The sequence below is a fragment of the Canis aureus genome, chromosome 7, assembly GCF_053574225.1.
Source record: "Canis aureus isolate CA01 chromosome 7, VMU_Caureus_v.1.0, whole genome shotgun sequence".
Taxonomy (NCBI): domain Eukaryota; kingdom Metazoa; phylum Chordata; class Mammalia; order Carnivora; family Canidae; genus Canis; species Canis aureus.
Genome location: NC_135617.1, coordinates 47,328,627 through 47,347,357, shown reverse-complemented (window position 1 = coordinate 47,347,357; position 18,731 = coordinate 47,328,627). Strand labels below are relative to the sequence as shown.

Here is an 18,731-nt window from a genome sequence, read left to right as displayed (position 1 = left end):
CATGATTTTTAAAATCCTCGTAAAGTTTGATTTAATAATAGGAATTGAATTATGTGTTTATTTATATTCAGGCTATAGGATTTCATTGTCTTTTATTCTTTCTTGACACTAAACCTTGTCATAAGGTAAAAATTGCTCTAGAAAATTAGGCTTATTTTGGCCTTCAGATAATTAGGCTTATTTTGGTTTAAATTACAGAGAATAGATCTTGCCCAGAAGGAGTCCGTATTTGTCAGATAATTGGGAGTCTGAGACTCTAGGGACAAGTTAGGGTTGTCTTCTGGTTTATGCCTAGTGGGACACATGGATATTTTATACTGACCTCACATTAGCCTCAGTTCTGAGATAATGATACAGATTCTGGAGGGAGAGAGATTTGAACTGGCCTCAAAACCTGCATTATTAGATATATTTGCTTTATTTTGTTAGGCCTTAACTCTAAGAAAGATACAACATCACGCATTGACATTCTGTCTTCTTCTTCTTTTTTTTTTTTGCAATCTGATTGTATAACTTGTTATTCCCAACTGTCCTCTACTTTCCTTTACACCCCTTTCCTAAGGGAATTCAGTAGCACTATGTTACGACTTGAAAATATTCTCAAATAGTAAAATAAAACTATTACAAAAAATCTGCCTTGCATATATCAGGCTAACTTTTTAAATTTTATGCCCTTGGCACTATTGTTTTTAGATCATAAATTCTTAGCAAGCAAGGGCAATGTAACGCTTGGTTAGCTTTTGTCCAATGCCATGTGATTAAACCTTAACATATATTGACTATTTTTATCCATTACTATAATTTTGTTTACTCAGATACATTATTTTCTTTTTTATTTCCTCAATATATGATGTACAATAGGAAGCAAGTAGGAGTCAATAGGAAAACATTTTTTCTTGCACTTATTTTTTGGACAGTTCTTATTATATCAGTATTTGCCCTCTCTTTTTTCATTTTTAGACAGGGTCAGATATTTTCTCCAGTAGCAAAAATATTACTTCATTATTTTCAGCAGGATTATCTCTCAGGTTGCCTTTTAGTTATTAACTGATTTGTTTACAATCATCTCAAGAAATACCATTCCCTTTGTTCAGAAGTGCACAGTCCTTACCTTACAACTCAGTGAAGAATGTGAATGCCATTGCTCTGAAGTTTCTTAACATAATAAATTTATCAGTGTATATATCCCTGTTTGTGGGGCTGTGCCACACTTTGATGGAGTCTGACCTGATTTCTTCAGTGAAAACCCATCTGCAGAGAAATATTTTTATCTTTTTCCCAAAGAACAGTTACCTAATGAAACAATCACCTTCTAAATCAAATGCAAAGATTTCAATTAACAGGGATGAAGAAATGGAAATTATAGGTGCTATATCCTGAGTAGGAAAGTGAGTACGGTATAGAACTAGTCAAACTCGGGATCCCTGGGTGGCGCAGCGGTTTAGCGCCTGCCTTTGGCCCAGGGCGCGATCCTGGAGATCCGGGATCGAATCCCACATCAGGCTCCCGGTGCATGGAGCCTGCTTCTCCCTCTGCCTGTGTCTCTGCCTCTCTCTCTCTCACTGTGTGCCTATCATAAATAAAAAAAAAAAAATTAAAAAAAAAAAGAACTAGTCAAACTCGTTGCACAGGCATTGGTGATAATAATATGTTCCAAAGAAAAGAATCAAGTTGCATTCAGAGTAAAAGCTGGACTTGAATCATTAAGGTGGAATGCAGAATAGAGTGAGAAGTTCATCATATACAGCCTTCCCATGTTGGGATGCAGAATGGAATGAGAAATTCTATATATAGAGAATCTTTTTTTGTTTTGTTTTGTTTTATTTTAAGAAAGCCTGTATCTCAAGATGCATATGGTTTAAAATACTAAATTCTATTATAACTCCTGAACTTTCTTGGTCCTGTAAGTGATTGTTTTCTCATTATTGATAGATGGGCATCTGTTAATTATTTCAGCTCCCAAATGACAGGAGAACACTGTCCAATGTGTCTGTATAGTTAAAATTGGGTAGAAGGACTGATGGCTAAGAGGCAGAAACAGAATAGAGGAAGAGAAAGGCCTGGTAAAGAAAGTGGCTTGAAGAGGTAGAGGATTGAAGATGGGTGTGAGTCACAGACAAAAGGTCAGTTTTAGATACAAGAGTAGAACCAAGAGTCATGGACTATGGACTTGGACTAGGGTGAGCCTTGAAGGATTGCAGAAAGTATACTGGACTGAGACTTATAGACCTAAGTTCTTGGTCTTGTGACATTGTTTATATGATTTTGGGTATATCCTTTAACTTAACTGGTTCTCAGTTTCATTATCTGTAAAATGAATGGAAGGACCATATAGTGTCTAAGTTCCATCACAATTTAAAAATCTGTGATTCTCTGATATGTCTTATTCTGAGCCATCAGATTGTCAGAAGGAATGAGGCTACTTATAGAACGTTAGAATGAAGTTGAAAATGAGCACTCTAGATCAATTCTTTTGACACTGATGGTTGGTTAGTAGTTTAACAGCCACAGTTAGCAAATGACTTCATGAAAAAGATAAAGAGAACATTCACCAAATACACTCTATTAAGAAACTCTGCTTTATGCGATGACAGTAACAGTAGATTAGAAAAGTTACTTAAAGAAGGTAACTTCTGTATTTAAAAAGGTATTTAACAGAGGAATGCAGTGATTTTAGATTTCATTTACTTTCTATTAATAAAAAGCTATACTTGCACATAAAATATTTAGAAAAAACACTAAAAATTTTACATTTTTACTTTTACCTACAAAAGAAATTATGTTGAAATCACATTGAAATTCTATTGAGGGCAGCCTGGGTGGCTCAGCGGTTTGGCACTGCCTTCAGCCCAGGGCCTGATCCTGGGGACTCAGGATCGAATCCCACGTCAGCTTCCTGCATGGAGCCTACTTCTCCCTCTGCCAGTGTCTCTGCCTCTCTTTCTCTCTGTGTCTCTCATGAATAAATAAATAAAATCTTTAAAAAAAAGAAATTTCCTTTATAAAAAAAAAGAAATTCTATTGAATGTGAATAAGGTACATGCACACTGTTTCTGAAGGCATGTGTTGGGATGTACTTTATCTAGACACGAATCTCCTAGGTATTTTAACAAAATATGAATAGAGAGAAAACAGGAATTACTCAGAGGAAAAATTGAAAGCTAACTTGTACTATACAGCACTGAGATAGCAGAAACAGCTGCACAGCAGCTTAATCCTTATGACAAGCCCAGAACTCTACAATAATGGCTGGCACTGTCTGATGAAATTGCCAAGGAGCAGATGCCACAGCTGGGAACATTATCCTTGTGTTTCTGATGAAACTGATACAGCAAATGGTACTCCATTGTTAACTCCTTGCTATTCATAGAAGCTTTCTACAAAGACTTGAGATCTCTTATAAAGGGTAAGTTCCAAAGGATGATGGCAAGGAAAATAATTTATTAGAGAAAAAATCTGAAGAAGATGCTGTAAATATTGCCCAAAGAAGAAAAAATAGAAAAAAAGGAGTGACTTTTAAATGACAAGCTGTAAAGGGTTAGAGGAATTGTGACAGTATCAGGTTGACAAATGCTCTAAAAATTACAGCGCTATTTACATTTTCTCTAACGTAGGTATAGTACTATTTTTGCCAGGGACAATGAGAAAAACAACAGGGGGAATATTTAACCTAAACAGATTATGAGGAAATTTTTCATGATAATGTACTAAATAATATATAAATGTTAACATTTACAATGTGTTTAACTTTGTATTAGCAACTTCATGGACCTCAAGGAGTCTATAGGTAGAATAGTATAGTCTACAGTATAGTCAGTATACAATGTGTAATATTTTATAGTTTATAGTTTATTGTCTCGTACAAAGTACGAGACCCTGTGAATTACTGGATGGTTTGAGTCTGTGGTGTATTCTCATCTATAAATATGGCATGTTTTATGTGATGAACTAATAACCCTCATGTCCTCACTATATTCAAATTCTGATTCCTGGAACATATAAATGTACTAGCTTACATTGCAAAAGAGACTTTGCATAATGTGTATGGAATTTGAGATGAGGAGTTATCCTGAAATATTTGGGTGGGCCCAATCTAATTATATCAGTACTTAAAAGCAGATAGCTTCTGTGGCTATCTTGGCAGAGAGATGATATAGAAGGAGAGTTGGAAGCATGGGAGAGGATCAACTCATCATGGCTGGTTTGAGGTTGGAGTAAGAGTCCATGAATCAAGGACTTCTAGAAGCAGTCCACGAGTCAAGGTAACTTCTACAGCAGAGAATGGGCTCTAGGTGAAAGATAGCAGGGATCTCAGTCCCTCAACCATAAGGAAATGAATTCTGTTAGCCAACTTAATGAACAAGGAAATTGGTTCTTCTCTATACCCTCCAGAAGGGAATGCAGCCCTGGTAACACTTTAATTTTTGCATTATGAGACCTGTGTAATAAGGAATATAAAATAACAAATTTGTGTTGTTTTAAGCTGTAAAGTTTATAATAACTTGTTATAGGAGCAATAAAAATGTAACCCATAAATTATTAATTTTTAAAAAGGGGGGAACATGGCTGTATAAATAGTGTACATTGAAATGATCAAGTCTGATTACCTACTGAGTTAGTAATTAGTTAGTAAAAGTTAGGGCAACTTTTTTGAGATCCTGTAGGACTCAGCTGGACTGAGAAGTTTTTATAGGAAAGAGATTAAAACAGACTTGGAAGGATATGTAGACTTTGTTGAAAATAAAATGAAGTCTCTGAACATTATGTGTGGGAGAATGACAAGAGAAAACTTTTATTTGTAGGAAAAGTATGAGATATTTTTTGGAAGAAATGGGTGAGGGCCTTGGTTATTTATATTTAAGAGTCATAGAACAGTAGGGAAGACTGGGTTTGGGAAAGATTGTAGAAATTGCTTAGACTTTCTTGGAATGCCAGGGAGACTCTGGCTTATGTATGTATGTATATGTATGTATGTATTTTTTCCAGTAAAATTAACATACAGTGTTATATTAGTTTCAGGTGTACAGTATAGCAGTTCAACAATTCTATATATTATTCTGCTGTTTTGATTACTATAGCTATGTAGTAAATCTTGAAATCTGGGACTGTGATATCACCAGTTTTGTTCTTCTTTTTTCAAGATTGCTTTGGCTATTCCAGGCCTTTTGTGGCTCCATATGAATTTTAGGATCATTTATTCTAGAGGAAGATAAAAAGATTTCCCATATGCAATCTGTGTTTTCACATACAGTGTCCTCCTTAATCAACATCCTCCAGCAGAGTGGTACATTTGTTACAATTGGTGAAACTATTTTGACACGTTGTAATCTCCCAAAGTACACATTAGGGTTCAGTCTTGGTGTTGCATATTCTGTGGATTTGGACAAATGTATAATGACATGTAATCATCATTATAGTAGCATGATGAGTTTTTCACAGGCCCTAAAAATTCACTGTACTGTGAGTGGAATCATATAGTATTTAACCTTTTCAGCAGTTGCAGCCTCTAATATTTATCCAAAGGTACTGAAAAAACCTGCACATGGATGTTTATAGTAGTATATGTTTATTAATAATTACTAAAACTTGAAGGCAACTAAGAAGTCCTTCAGCAGGTGAGTGGATAAATAAACTGTGGAACACCTAGATAATGGAATATTATTTAGTTTTAAAAAGAGATGAGCTATCAAGCCATAAGAGTCCATGGACTAATCTTCAATTCATATTACTAAGTGAAAGAATCAAGCAAAGTTTTCAATTTTTCATTCTTTCTTATATCAAAGTAACAATGGATATTGTAGAAATAAATTTGAATCCAATGTAAGTTATACTAAATGTGACAGCCCTCCAATCTACACACCTACCCTGCAATACTATGTTCAGAATTCACCTTTTAAACTATTTCTGCTTTTAGGTCCTTAGATTGTTGCCTCCATATGATGTGCCTTTAGGTCCATGAATCAATGAATCAACTTTAGATTGTATTTATTGGTCATATACTATGAAAGATGAAAATTGTTAACTCTCCAATTTAAAATCACTTGCTTATACTTCTATTTTCTGTTCCAATATATACAGCCAAAAGTTCCATACCCTTTTAGAAGAATATGAGTGTCCTACCACCCTTCCCTCTACCTTTTCTCTTCACTTTCACCTTCCAGCTTGTTAGCTACACTTTTACTTTGTCCAGGAGCTCTCCTCTTTCTTTTAGGCATTGACAAAATGTAATTGAGTAGAAAACAATTCAGTTGAAGGGCTGGAAAATAAAGTTGGAAGACTTCTCCTAGGTAAAAGGGAAACAAAACAGATCACACAGTGGCTAATCCAGCCAGTCTTTTATCTGTCCAATAGCATTACAGAAAAAAATAACATTGAAAATATACCTACTACACTTTACTCATAGATTTATTTCTAAAGCTGGTAACCAATAAATAGTAACTACATTATGTAGATAGTAAATATTATTTACTAGAGAACATTTTTCCCCCTTAAAGTGACTCAATTTCCTAGCTCTTGAAGTTATTGCTAGCAGAGATGAAATGAGCCCCTTTATTATTCTCAAGGATTTTAATTTTATTTATTTTGATTTTACTGCGTAATAATGGACAAATATAATTTTATGTATTTAAAGTGTACAGTGTGATTCTTTGATACACATTTATATTGTAGAATGATTACCAGGATCAAAATAATAAATACATCTATCACCTCACATACTTAACATAGTTAACTCTTTGTGTGTGTGTGTGTGTGTGTGTGTGTGGTGAGAAAGCTTAAGATCTACTCAGGAAATTTTCAGTATACAGTATTATGTTATTAACCTTACTTTTTTTTTTATGTTTTAAACACTTCAGTCACACGGGTGATTTAAAGGATTCCCCTTTTGATTTCCGCAAACACATCACCAGGGCCTTTTAATCTCTTGCTCCAGTCTGAGTAGTTACTCAGCAACTTTTGGCTTCTGGACATTTAGAACTTCCCCTTGCTGCTCCCAGTGTTGAGTTCACTCTTTCCTGAATTCCACTTCTTACCTTTTTTTTTTGAGGGGGGGGGTTCCTTAGCTTCTAATGACTTCCAGTAATTTCCTAAACAAGATTGAGGATGGGAGATTACAGTTGAAGGTTAACATTGTGAAGTTCATGCACACTTGAAATGTTTTTATTTTTTCATTTAATTTCATGGATATACCTGCATATTGAATTTTAGGCTCCAATATATTTTCTCTCAGAACTTGAAAACTATTGCTCCATTGTTTTCTGAGATGCAACTTACTGAGATATATTATGTTAAAATGTTGCCCATTTCTTTGTAATACCTTTTTTTCTCCTTCTTGAAAGCATTTAGGACTTTATCTTTGAAGTTCTAAATTGTTATAAGGTCTCGATGTGGATCTTTGGTCATTCATTGCTCTGGAGATTTTTGAGTCTAAAACTTGTATATAACATTTCTTTAACTTTTTTTTAATCATCCCTTTCTTTAGTCTTTTCCTTTCATCTCTCTATTTACTATTTCTGGATACCTATTGGTGTAAAGTTGAATGATCCCTAGAGAAAATCTCAAAACAGTAAAAAAAAAAAAAAAAAAAAAAAAAAAAAGATTAAAAATAAGGACAGGAAAAGATTTATTAGGAAATCATACAAAAATAAAGCAAGTGGGACATTATTAATTTTAAACAAAATAGAGTTATGTTTAGGAAGAGCATAATGTATAATAAAGTTATGATAATGTGTTTATATGTACAGAAAAAGATGCATATATCTAAAAATTTGAACTATTGTATATTAAAATAGAAGTAAAAACTACAGTTCTTGTGGAAAACTACATGCAGTTTTCTGAGCATATTACTACAGTCCAGGCTAAGAGTTTTATATGCATTAATATTTAATCCTGTAACAATGCTGAGGCAGATACTGTTTTTCTCATTTTTTTTATGGAAGAAAACGTTAGATATTTTAAGTAATGTGCCAAGGGTTAAATAACTAGGAAGTATGTTGTAGAATTGGATTTCAAGCACAGGTTTATCTGATTATGGAGTCTGGGGTTCTAATACTTTGCATTTTGCCTTCTTTCACTCCCTTCCATAGAGGAAGCAAACAAAACTCAATAAAACATAGGGACTGTGAATGATGTTTATTTGGTTTGAAAGATATATGTGTCAAACTTCTAGCTCAGTGAGTGCTAATAGAGTTAGATTCTTTTGTCACAGTTATTCTTTGTACTGTAAAGTTCTAGGTTTGACAGATGCACAATGTTATGTATCCCCCACTATAGTACTATACAGAAAGTTTTGTAGCCCTAATAACCATAGATTCACCTGGTTAACTTCCTACCAACTCAAGCCCAACTCAAGCCCATGACAACCACTGATGTTTCCTGTCCTCATACTTTTGTCTATGTCAGAATTTCATACAGTGTATATCATTTTTGAATCTTCCTGTTTTCTTTTAGGCAATATCCATTTAAGCAATAGTATATAACATTTATCTATGTTGTTACATAGATTAACAGCTTATTCTTTTCTTACTGAATAATATTCAGTAGTATCCGTGTGCCATAATAGTATGCTTATTCATTTGCCCATTGAAGAACAACTTGGTTGCTTCCAGTTTTGGATGAATCCTGATTTTTAAAGGTTAATAGTGAATATTCACATTCATAGGTCCTAAGTAGAAGACATGACAGGACTTGTCATACTATACTATCTATCACTGGTGTATTTAATTTTTAAATTATAAATGAAAAATGATTCAGGTCATTCAGTATGCATTTTAAAGATGCAATAAATCATGCTTTGTTACTAAACAAGGAGGTATGAAAATAAATGAGCTGAGCATTTAGGTAAAGAAATTAGAAACAGAGAAACACACAAGCCAATAGAAAGATGAAAGGAACTGATGATAAAAACAAACATGGACATTACTAAATTGGGAAATACAATATAGGAGAAATAATAAGTAATTTAAAGAGATTTTTACTTGGAGTAAATCCTAGAACATAATACAACTTTAATATGTTTGATCAAGAAAAAGGACAAAGTTTTCAATGACATAAAAATTATATAATATTGGAATGAAAAAGATATATGCCATGTAAGTGGTTTCAGAGTGTAAAAATGTCTATAAATTACCCAGATAAATTTTATAAAGATAAAATAACACTAGTAATATCTTTTTTAGACCTTCCCCCAGCTATAAAACAATCTAATTTATTTTTGTAAAGAAAACAAAAGCTTACTAGCAAATTAACTTCAACTAGTTATTAAAGGAAATGGACACAACTTAGTATGTTTTGTCCTAGGAATGCAAGGACAAGACTAAAACATACATTTATTTCAGTATGTTAAAGGAGAGAAAAATTATAATTTTTAAAGATTTCCTGAAGGTATTAATTAATAATAATTACTAGCCTTATTAAGTTACAATAATTTCTCATATTCATTAAATGCTTAAAATGCCAGGCACTGTTCCAAGTTCTCCATACACATTAGTTTATTGAATGCTCAAACCAACAAAAAATAAGTACTGTTATCGTCATTTTACCAGTTTGACAGAAAAGGAAATTGAAGCACAGATAGCTTAAATAACTTACTCAGTGCTAAACAACAAAGAAATAGCAAAGCCAGAACATGAACCCAGGAGATAGGACTTTAGAACTGTGCTCTTATCCACTGGCATACAGCTTCATAGAACTTCTGATTCAAAACAACTATGAAAACCATAAAACAATAGCCATTACCAAAGAATCTGCCACAACTCACTACATACCACAACATAAAATTTGGAATAGAAATATAACATAATAAAGAGGATCTATTTCAACCTAAGAGTGAACATTATAGTAAACCATGAAACACCAAAAGGAGGAGGACAAGTATGCCCTCTCCTCATGTTATTTTACACATTTCCAGAAATTCCAGGCAATTGAATAAGAAATGAAGCAATCACAAAGAAGCGTATCTTTTGGAAAAGAGAACATAATTAATAATCATAATTTTCATATGATTAAATTATCTAGGAAATCCCTTGAATTATTAGAAAGCCTATTAGAAGCAATAAGAGAGATCAGTACATTATCCAGATGGAGAAAAATGGAAAAAGGTCGTTTTATTTGTTATGTGGTAATTTTAATAGAAGGAAAAAAGCCATTCCCAATAGCTAATAAATTATAAACTATCTATGAATAATATATAAGGCCATACTAAATCCAGCTATATACCTTGCTGAAATCTCTAAAAAAAAGAAGATATGAAATACATAATATTGGATGCAATGGCTAAATATAAATTATTTCAGCGGTACACTGGTAAATTGGCTTTCTGTGAGTTTGGAGTGAGGGAGCCATGATATGTAGCTTTTGCTGATTTCTGTGGTGTAAAAACTCCCATCATGACTGATTTCAAGATATCCAGAGTGTAAAACCACTTGACAAATTCCAAAATAATTTAGTAATTAGCTTTCCCTGAGTTGTTAAGAGCTGGTTCTAGAACACAACTGAATTACTACTAATTTAATGTGTATGTTTAATGTAATTACATTCTAAGCCTCATTATTATGTTTTTTGAAGCCAGACAAAAGTAATGAGTAGGCATGCAGTATTATATGGGGAAGTATGTTATAAACTACAGTAACAAATAATGTTGTAGGTACAAAAATCAGATTCATGGCTCACAATAGGCAAGGAATGGATTCCAGCATATGCAAAAAATCATTGTGTGGTAATAGCTAGCTACTTTTAGTTGTAGAACTGCAAACTCCACTTTTTATAACTTAAAAAAGCAGTCTTAAGTGTTGATATTCAGTGTTAAGACATAATGTGATAAAATGAGCACATGTACATTCTATGTGATTATAAGTTTTTTGCAACCTTCCTGGAAACCAATTTATTAATAGATACCAAAAACTTTAAAGACTATATACCTTATAATATATAGTCCATCCTTTTAAAAACATATATTTTACATATATTTTCAAGTTAATGAAAAATTAGTAACAATTTAAATATTTCTTCTCATTTTGGGTCATTTTGATTCATGTATCTGAAACTTACTGTAGCTAGCTGTAGAAATGGGAAAAGGTGATTTTTACAGGCATTCACAGTTCCATTTCATGGAACATAAGAGTAGGAAGTACAGTTGATTCCTTGAGAGCCCAAACAGAAACCTAAAAAAAAAAAGCCACCAGTATCCGGACAGCCGTGTTCTTTATATTGGAATTTGATGCTCCATGATCTCTTGTCTATGCTTGGTTTTTGTGGAGCTGTAGAGAAAATAGTTTTTGTTGTTGTTGTTGTTGTTTGCAGTTAGGGATTTTTCTGAGCAAATTTTATTGAAATCTGGGACCTGGCTTAAAAGAGTAGAGGTAATTTAAAACTGAGAACTTCTGAGAGGTTTACCTAATTTCATAGGTATGTATTTGGATTTCAGGATACAAAGTGAGATCTGGAATGTGGAAATATCCTTAAGTTGAAGACATTGGTTTTATTTTACCTCTGAATGAATTTATTTGCATTCCAGAACATTTGAATAGGAACTTAGGATCCTTTCCAAGAAGCAAGGCTTTTTTTTCCTATCTGGAGGGAAAGGGGACAATGTGTATTTTAGCCCTTGGAATCATTATTTTGGCTTTCTTGCCTGTGATATATACCTTATGTTTGTGTTGGGTAATGTCTAGCTTTCACCTCACTGCCTTAAGAAATTGAGGCACAGAGGAATCATGAGGTTAATTGTCATAAAGTAAATAATAATGAAACTACCCTGTTCCAGAAACCCATGTATGCCTTTAAGATAATATTAATAAATATGGATATTAAAAACTTAACACCTTCTCCAAGTTCTCTCTGTACCTTTGCTGATCAGTATGTAGAGCTCTAAAGTAGGCCCCTGGGGGACCTAGCACCTAAGGTAAGTAATCTATTTTTCTTAGTCTTTCAGTTATAAATTTCCTGGAGAGAGAACCAAATCAGGCTCTGCCTTACTACACAACGAAATAATGCATAGACATCTGAGTGGAAAAGAGGAAAAAATGAGTGACTTCTTTAGGACAGCCTCCAATGCTAGGAAAAAGGATTAGGTATATCTAATATCATGAATTATTATGCATTTATTAAAACTGATTTTTTGAAGAATCTTTAATAATTCTGGAATGGTTCATGATATATGTTTATGCTCTTGAGGGACAGTTGTCTATTTTTTCTTTTCTTATGTGTCTAGTTTTGGTATTAGAGTAATACTGGCCTCAGAAAATGAGTGTTCCTCCACTTCCAGCTTTCTGGAAAAGAACGTATAGAATTGAAAATATTTCTTTCTTAAATGTTTGGTATAATTCACTGGTGAAACCATCTGGGCCTAGAGTTTTACTTGATGGGAGCTTTTTTTTTTTTTTTTTTTTTTTTTTTTAAGACATCACACGTGAATGGTGACAGGAGGAGAGGAAGAGAGATAATCTTAAGCAGGCTCCACACTCAGCGTAGAGCCTGACACAGGGCTCAGTCTCACAACCCTGAGATCATGATGTAAGTTGAAATCAAGAGTCAGATGCTACATTGACTGAGTCACCTTGGAACCCTGCTGATTTAATGGATATATGATTCTTTTTGTTATCTATTTCTTCTTAAGTAAGTTTTAATAGTTTTGTCTTTCAAGGAATTGGTACTTGATGGATATTTTTAAAAGGGAAGCAGCTTTAGAATACAATTAGGTATCATTCTTAGAAATCCTTAACTTTTTCTTTAAAAGTTTAATACTGGTCAATAAAACATTTTAGTAGAATTTTCTTTTGTAAATTCCTTGTGCCTAGACTTTCCAGATTCAGTGTCAAAGCAGCTGATATTTTCTTTTCTCTCAGTTGTGGCATGGAATTTTCAGCTAAGGAATTGTTCTTGCAGTCACCTCTTCATTACTTTACAAAAGTAAATCAGAGAAGGACAAACATTATATGGTCTCACTCATTTGGGGAATATAAAAATAGTGAAAGGGAATAAAGGAGAAAGGAGAAAAAATAAGTGGGAAATATCAGAAAGGGAGACAGAACATGAAAGACTCCTAACTCTGGGAAACGAACTAGGGGTGGTGGAAGGGGAGGTGGGCAGGGGGTGGGAGTGACTGGGTGACGGGCACTGAGGGGGGCACTTGACGGGATGAGCACTGGGTGTTATTCTATATGTTGACAAATTGAACACCAATAAAAAATAAATTTATAAAAAACAATTTACAAAAGTATTGTCTATTTCAGTTCTATTCAAACAGATGAGCCTCTAAGGTCTTCTGCATGAGAAAGAAAGAAAAGTGAATGGAGGAGTGCATGTTGTTTCTTTGAGTAAAAAAACTAACAAATACCACCACTACAACCAACAAAATGTTTTTTTGATTGTTACACAATTTTTTCACTTTATTATTGGGTGGAAAATCTCTTCTCTTGCCTTTCAGTCTAGGAAATTGTTTAAATTAATTATTGTGCAGTGCTTAATTAGTTAACTAATAGGTCATAGTGACCAAGTTTGCCTTAGGAACAATTGACATTTATAACTTAGTTAAGCTGTAGCTGGGCGAGAATAATGCTCCATCATCCAAAATAGAACATTTTGGTTAGAAATGTTGAACTTCAAAATCAAGGTTTAAAATATTTCATCACACTTACTATGAATTGAACTTTAATCTTAGTCATTTCAACAACTGGAATTTTAAGGAATTTGATGAATTCTTAATCAAATTTTTCTTGGATGAGTTACTTCTTTTATTTTGTAAGTCAGATTTTACTGAAGTATAATTTATGTACTATGAAATTTATCCATTTTAGTATACAATTCTGTGGGTTTTGACAAACATAATTGGCTTGTGGAGTTGTCTTATTCCTCTCCTTTCATCCTCCTATTTCCCCTCTTATTACCATACTCCTATTATCTTTCCCTACCCCACCCAACACTCTTGAGAATATTTGAAATAAGTGAGTAGGTGCTCTTACAAATTTCATAACACTATACTCAATATGAAAAGAAAATATTCTCTGGTAGATATACAAAGATGCCAGCTGCTTCCTTAAAACTTGATTATTAGTCTTGAATATGTGGAAGCTTTTTCTTTTGGATTTGTTGGAAACAGTAACATTTCTTCTTAATGTTTATACTGTAATCCCTGAAGCTGCTGTATTTTATGTGAGTTAGTGATCTGTGAGCTTCAGTGCAGACATAGCTACCTCAGATGCATGTGATTCGTATAAACTATGGATCCTGTAGCTCATCTGTCCAGTGGAGGATATGGGGAAGGATTTTTTTTTCTATTTTTTTCTGATAGTGATATTTTCCTCTTTTCTTCTATGATATTTTCCTTTTGTTTACAAGACTTTTAGAATTTTTCCCTAGTAATTCTCTGAAGGCCTCTCTTAAATAGTCCTCTAAACTACTCTGTCCCTTAGTAAATTTGTCTTACAGCAATGTTATGTACATGACCCCAAAGTGAAGAGAATAGCAAGAGGAAAAAAATATTGACATGTACATTTAAAGGAGGAATTAGAAATGTATCATCTAGTGAATATTTTGTGCATGCATTTCCCTTCTTATTAAGCTAAACTTAAGCTTATCAGCTAAACTTGTGGAATTGCTGGATCAAAGAGTATTAGGTTTTTTAAATACATAACCTCAAATTTGTATTCCTGAGAGACTTTGGTGTAAAATTCCTATCGGTATATATGAGAAAAATATTTCTCAACTTTCTTTGCTTAATGCTTGAGACTTCCATGCTTATATAGCTCTGATTTGCAATAGTCAAGGATAAATGTGTGCTAAAACCAAGTTGAACTAAAAATATCTTTGCCAAGGACAAAGGCATGTAATTTAAGTTAGGATGCTCCTGTTATTAAGTTAAAAGAAGAGACAACTTCAAAATGAAATGGAGATTATCTTCCAACTGGTTACTCTACTATATAATAATAAAAATTGTTTAAAATGAAAATGAAAATCTTGTACTGTGCTGATAAAGAGAATGACATCTATAAAATATTAAAATAATGATTCCCACATAAGAATAAGAGTCTGTAAGAGTCTGGCACCATTTTACAAAAGTAATTGCTCAGACTCTGCCAGTCTACTTTTCTGTTTATTATCTCAGGTGTCAGTTCTCATTCATTTCTCTATTATGTGTATTTTGGGAGATTTTTTCTAACAACTGATATTATATCATTCATCGCATTAGTATTTCTCATAAATACACAGTCACCAAAAAAGCTCTATCCCAAAAAGAAAAAAATCGTAAGGACTGTTGAACATACTGAGAGCTTGCATATTTTATGAGCAGTTGACTAAGGACAAATATATTTGGTCGCATTTTGACAAGTTACTCATGTTTGGTATTGGTAGAAGGAAGCAGCCTCTCCAGCCTGCTTAACCTTACCTGCTAATTATACCAACTGAATGGCTAGATTCTTATTTATGATGAGATTTATATTAAGAAAGGCTAGGAAGCAAATCCATAACCAGAGAGATGGCTAAATTATCTCTGATAAAATGAGATAATTTTGTCCAATGAGAAAAATCATTATAGATTGTAAACTTCAGCTGTGATTCTAACTTTAGTTGCATAATTGCATACAACATTTAATGTGAAAAATTGATTCAAATATCCTGAAAATTGGGACCCTCAATGCTTTGTTTAAATTACTGAAGTGAATTCATGTGAATACTGGTGTTTAGTGCCAGTTTATTGGATACTTGCTTCAGTGCTTAAATGTGTAAGTATATATGGAAAACTAGAGTATTGTCTTTAACTAAAGAATGGTATATAGAGAAATGGAAAGGGACTTTTATGGAAAGTCCAGTGTTTCAAAGAAAATCTGTGTGAAGTAACTAAGGTGAAACAGATTTTAAGCTTCTAGGGTCTATTTGCTTTAGTAGCTTTAGCTAAAGAGAATAAAAACCTGAGGTAAAAAGCAATAAGACTCCATCTTTAATGCTCAGCCAATCTAAGTATGGTTCTCTGTTCAGCTTGATAACGAAAATCATCTTTGTTTTTACCTATGCCAGACACCTAGCAGTAATTTCCCTTTGGAATCCCTTAATCTCACTCTTATGCATTCTCTTTTGTACATTGCTTGTTTGGAACAGTTATCTTTCTTCTTTGTAACTAGGTAACTTTCCCTAGGTGCTTTTATAATCGTAACTATTCTGTGAGTCTATTGCAGTGACAACCCATCAGAAAAAAGATTGATATTAAGCCAAGAGTGAACAGTTAAAAAAAAAAAAAAAAACGGAAACAATGGACCCCTTGAGGTATAACCTCTTTACCTCAACTATGACTATTAAATCCATTTTATATTTTATCCAGATTCAAACTTCTAGGGGAGAAATAGCCACACTTGAAAAACTGCTTTAAAAAATAAATGGGAAAATCACACCAAAAAATTAGGTTGTGTGTTTGTTGCTATTTTCAACAACATAAATAATTTTGTAAATCATTTCACTTTTGTTACTAAGAAACATTGGCTCCACATAGCACATTTCACTGTCTTCATTATTTATATTAATTCTTTTATCTAAATTAAGAGCATGTGAATGGAAAACAAAATAGAACAAAAGAGTTGGTTATGAATATAGGTAATTCCTGAATGTACCCACTCCTACCTATTCCCATCTAAGCCTGCTCTTAGGGTCAGAGACTCTAGTTTCCTCCATTTTCCATATGGTTTACTCTTTCTTTTCTTATCAGCTGTAGACATTATTGTCAACTTCCTCTAATAATACATCAGATTTAGCTCATTTTCCAATCCTTCTAACTTTGTTATCTACCTTATTTAATATTATTATATTAGTTCCTCAGTTCCCCAGTTATTTACTGTGTGATTAATAATACACATATTATTTACTTATCTTCAGTTTCTCGTGCCATTAACTATTGGATCCTCAGTTTGTTGCATGAAAAAATTCGTGCCCCTACTTGTGCTTCTGCCTCTGTTTTCCTCCTTCTACTTCCCACTCCTGTTAATTTAGTTTTACTTTTAAATTGGCAAGTTTGAAAAAAAAATTTTTTTAAAAATAAAGTAAGTTGGCAAGTTCAAAAACATTTGCTGTTTTGTAACAACAATTAGTATTTCCATATTTTGTCATTGGTTGATCATCAAAGTTGAAAGCTGGTAGTTAACATTCATATTATTATCACTATGGGAATACTCATTGCAAAGCCAAGTAGTGTGCTAGGATTCCTTTTCTTTCTTTATGGTTCTAGTATCGTGGCTTCTGTTTCAGTCAAAGATGATTGTTCAGATGGGTTCTTCTCCCCACTCTATCAATCATTCCACATTAGACTGTACTTCATATTTGGACTGTGCCTACCTTTACAGTCCCTTTTGACCTGGAACCCCTGCTGGCTTATCCTGCTGTTTTCTTATTAGGGAAAGAATCATAAGTCCTTCTCACCAGTGCATTTAGTTTCTTTCTAAAGATTTTATTTTTATTTATTTGAGAGAGAGAATATAAAAGAAAGCAAAGAGAATAAGTGAGGAGTGGGGAGAGGGGGAGAGGGAAGAGAAGAAGCAGACTCCCTGCTGAGCAACAGGAGACTTGATCCCAGGACCCTGAGATTATGACCTGAGCCGAAGGCAGACACTTAACTGACTGAGCCACCCAGGTGACCCACTTGCCTTCAGTTTTTGCTCTTTTTGTCTTTTGCTTAAAATCCATTGCATTTTTATTCTTGAAACTCATTGATCTTCTCAGAATTCAGATTAACTACTGTTTCATATTTCTGATATAATTTTATTTTAGTGTTTGGTTTTCTCATATTTGAGTTTTTTCCCATAGCATTTTGTGCTTTTTAAAATATCCTTCAGTTTCCAGGTTATCATTCTTACCATATAATATAGGTTGTCCCCTTTCTGCATATCTTCCTCTGGAGTCTGTTGTTTTCATCCTCTTCTCTGAACCTGGTGCTTCCAGCTATCATCTTGATTCTGTCATCTTCCTTTGCTGCTCTTCTAGTTTGCCTCCTCTGTTTTCTTCTTTAAAAATTTAATTAATTAATTAGTTAATTAATTTTTTTTGCCTCCTCTGTTTTCTGAATTCCATAAATTTTCCTATTATGTTTCACTTCCGTGTTTTGCTGGAGGGTGTTCTCAAGTAACTTCATCAAGAGGAATTCTGAAGTCTTGTGTATTTGAAAGTGTCTTTAGTCTAAGCATGCACTAAATGGATTCAGTAGCTTAAGGGATCTGAAGGTCAGCAGCATCCTCCCTCAGAATTTGGATAGCATTTCTCCTTTGCTCACACTGTCCTGCTCCCACCTCACCACTTAACTTCATCATTTCTTTCCTCTGAATCTAGATCCTCTGGAAAGATCTGTAAATTAAGCTGGCTCTAGGGAAAGAATTCCACAGAATGGAAAGAATCCCATTCCACAACCTTATCCTTTTCTCTCTCTGTGTTATAAATAGCCCATGATTTCCTCTCCTTAGCTTCTTTTGTCAATCTTCTTCCACTTACTTTCTATATTTAGAAAACTCAAATTTGCTGATGATTTCTCCCTGATTTTATTTGCTCTTTGGGGTTTCAGCCTTTAAAAAATAATTTACTATAATTTTGGGGAGGAAAAGAGGAAATAAACATACATACTCAGTCATCCTTCTTGAACCCTAAATCTATATCAAGATTTTTGAACACTTAAATTTTAAGATTTTAATATTAATATTTAATGATTGATACATTGGTTTATATTTTTTACCTTTAAACCTCACAATGACTCTGAGGTATTT

General features: G+C 33.4%; 1 long non-coding RNA gene across 1 annotated transcript in view; it reads left to right on the top strand.

Moving 5' to 3' along the window:
• Positions 1-4,144: 4,144 nt before the first annotated feature.
• Positions 4,145-18,731, top strand: part of LOC144317314 (uncharacterized) — a 44,526-nt gene continuing 29,939 nt past the window's right edge. Inside the window, exon 1 of the long non-coding RNA XR_013383282.1 lies at positions 4,145-4,262. This is a non-coding gene — a long non-coding RNA (uncharacterized LOC144317314). The remainder of the gene's footprint in view (positions 4,263-18,731) is intronic.